This window comes from Pristiophorus japonicus, unplaced genomic scaffold, assembly GCF_044704955.1.
Source record: "Pristiophorus japonicus isolate sPriJap1 unplaced genomic scaffold, sPriJap1.hap1 HAP1_SCAFFOLD_29, whole genome shotgun sequence".
In the NCBI taxonomy this organism is placed as follows: Eukaryota; Metazoa; Chordata; class Chondrichthyes; family Pristiophoridae; genus Pristiophorus; species Pristiophorus japonicus.
The window spans coordinates 16,291,236-16,294,140 of record NW_027252668.1 but is presented as its reverse complement, the minus strand read 5'-3'; the positions used below and the strand labels follow the sequence as shown (position 1 = coordinate 16,294,140).

Sequence of the window (2,905 nt, the reverse complement as noted above, 5' to 3'; positions counted from 1 at the left end):
AATCCTTTCAGTTTAAAATTCTTTCACTTTATTTGAAATGCTACTGCGTTGAATCTGAAAATACACACAGAGGGTTTTTTTCTTCACTGCTGATTGCATTTTGTGTGCACGGTAGGAATAATCGGTGCTAATGAATTTGATAAAGTTTGCCCCAGATTCGTGGTGTCATCGGCAATGAACACTTTGAACCAGAAAGCTAAAATACAGTGCGTAAAATGGGTTAACATGCATAAGAACATAAGATCATTAGAAATAGGAGCAGGAGTGGGCCATACGGCCGCTCGAGCCTGCTCCACCATTTAATACAATCAGGCTGCTCTGATAATGGACTTAGGTCCACTTCCCTGCCCGCTCCCCAAAGCACAGCCCAAATGATTGAAGTATGGAGTGTCCCTGAGTTAGCATTTGTTCAATTGTGTAATGAAGGTGAGGGATTAATTAATGATGGTTTCCCGTGAAAGCAAGAGAAACGTTTTCGAACAAACCATCCGGTGACTGTCAGCTGAGCGCTGCTTATGATACCTGGTGGGAATGGGCGGGGATTTTAAAGCCCCTTGTATTGCAGAACCTTCATATAGACGAACATCTACAATTTACTGTGTAGGCCTCGTGGTGTAACGGTAGTGTGTTTGACTCCACATCAGAAGGTTGTGTGTTCATATCATATCGGGGAATTGCTCTTTTGGATATTGTTCTTCCAGAATTAATATTTCCTTTGCTGTTTGGCAATAACCAGACACTTGCTCCAAGGTCTGTCTCACTGTTTCCCCGGTGTCAGGCAGAGATACGCCTGCTGCCCGCATTTATTTCATGTGACAGGACACAAAAGTTCAAAATCAACCTGCAGGTGGCCACACACAGCAGGGAATAGTCAGGATGGCCGGGCGGTCGAAGGTGCTGTGTTCAGGTCACTGTCTCCTCTGCACGTGTGTTCAGCTTGAATTACAATTCTATCAATTATTATCATTAAACGGAACACATTTGTTTGACACCACGGCCAACTCCTTCAAAGTGGGAATCAGCAGTTCAGCTGCTCGCTTAACATTTCCGTCTGACCTCGTGCTGGAGTTTGTTAAAGAGAGTCAGTGCAGAAGATTCAACCTTTCACCTTATTCCTGAGCACCACCTTCTTACGTGAGGCAAGAAAGTCTCAAGCCGTGCATTCCAGATCCTAACCACTCGCTGCTAAATGGCCAGCTCGTGTTCCGATGTGTAAGTTCTGGGAAACACGAGATCAATTCCTACCACACTCACAGCCTTCCTAAATATAGCACCATCATTCTATTCTCGTAAAACCAGCTCCTGAAGTATCGGCCAGCTGTGTAGGTTATAGCTCTGGTTGTATACCTAGCATTGTGTCAATTGCAGTGTTTCCGTAGTGTCGTGGTTATCACATTCGCTGAACACGTGAAAAGTCCCCGCTTCGCAACCGGGCGTAAACTTTTTGAACATTGATCAATTAAAGATTAGAAAAAATGAAATAATTGACATTAATGGTTCAATATTAAAAAAGTTGGTGTTTGTTTCTGCTTCATGATTAAAAATAATAAAACCAGAAGTGGGATTTGAACCCATGTCTTCAAGATACATTTTGAACTGAACACAGCACCTTCGACCGCTCGGCCATGCTGACTATTCAGTGCTGTGTGTGGCCACCTGCAGGTTGATTTTGAACTTTTGTGTCCTGTCACATGAAATAAATGAGGGCAGCAGGCATATCTCTGCCTGACACCGGGGAAACAGTGAGACAGACCTTGGAGCAAGGGTCTGTTTATTGTCAAACAACAAATGAAACATTAATTCTGGAAGAACAATATCCAGAAGAACAGTAACCACGACGTGATTTGAACACGCAACCTTCTGATTTCGAGTCAGACGCGCTACCGTTGCGCCACGAGGCCTACACACTGAGCTGGAGATGTTCGTCTATATGAAGGTTCTGCAATACAAGGGGCTTTAAAATTACCGCCCATTCCCAGCAGATATCACAAGCAGCGCTCACCTGACAGTCACCGAATGGTTTTTTTCTTAACCTTTTGTCTTGCTTTCATGGGAAAGCATCATGAATTAACCCCTCACCTTCTTTTGCACAATCAAACAAATGCTAACTCAGGGACACTCCATACTTCAATCATTTGTCCTGTGTTTTGTGCAATGTATAGAATGACTCGACAGACTTGTTACTGAAACTCACTCTACTGTAAACCTGGTTCAACTTTACTTATTCCCAAAGTGCCCACGTGACATAGTACTCGCTCTTATATACCAGGGCCCGCGCACACGCGCGTACAGCCCGATGACCTTCGACAGTGGCGCCCCCTGGCGTCTAGTGACCCCAAGCATCAATACATGACACTTTGCATGTGACTATTAAACCATATCCCATTTTACTCACTGTATTTTAATGGGCGGGGAATTTAAAGTCCCTTGTATTGCAGAACCTCCATATAGACGTACATCCCTGAACAACTGTGAAAACCTCGTAGCTTAACGGTAGTGCGTCTGATTCGAGATCAAAGGGCTGCTTGTTCAAATCATGTCGGGGTCACTGTTCTTCTAGAATTGTTGTTTCACAATAACCAGACCCTTGCTGCAATGTCTATCTCACTGTTTCGTAGTGGTAAGGTTGGGGACAGCATCAAACAAGAAATAAGGGATGTGTGCAGTGGTGGTATAGCAGTTATCATGGGTGACTTTAATCTACATATTGATTGGGTTAACCACATGGTAGTAATGTGGTGGAGGAGGATTTCCTGGAGTGTATTTGGGATGGGTTTCTCGAACAATATGTTGAGGAACCAATAAAAGAGCTGGCCATCCTAGACTGGGTGATGTGCAATGAGAAGGGACTAATTAGCAACCTTGTTGTGCAGGGCCCCGTGGGAAGTGTAACATAATATGGTAG

The 2,905-nt window shown here is 44.1% G+C and overlaps 1 non-coding gene across 1 annotated transcript; it reads right to left on the bottom strand.

The window, feature by feature from the left end:
- Positions 1 to 1,829: 1,829 nt before the first annotated feature.
- On the bottom strand, positions 1,830 to 1,901 carry trnas-cga (transfer RNA serine (anticodon CGA)). The gene has a single exon. It is a non-coding gene; the product is annotated as a tRNA-Ser (tRNA).
- Between the last annotated feature and the right edge of the window lie 1,004 nt (positions 1,902 to 2,905).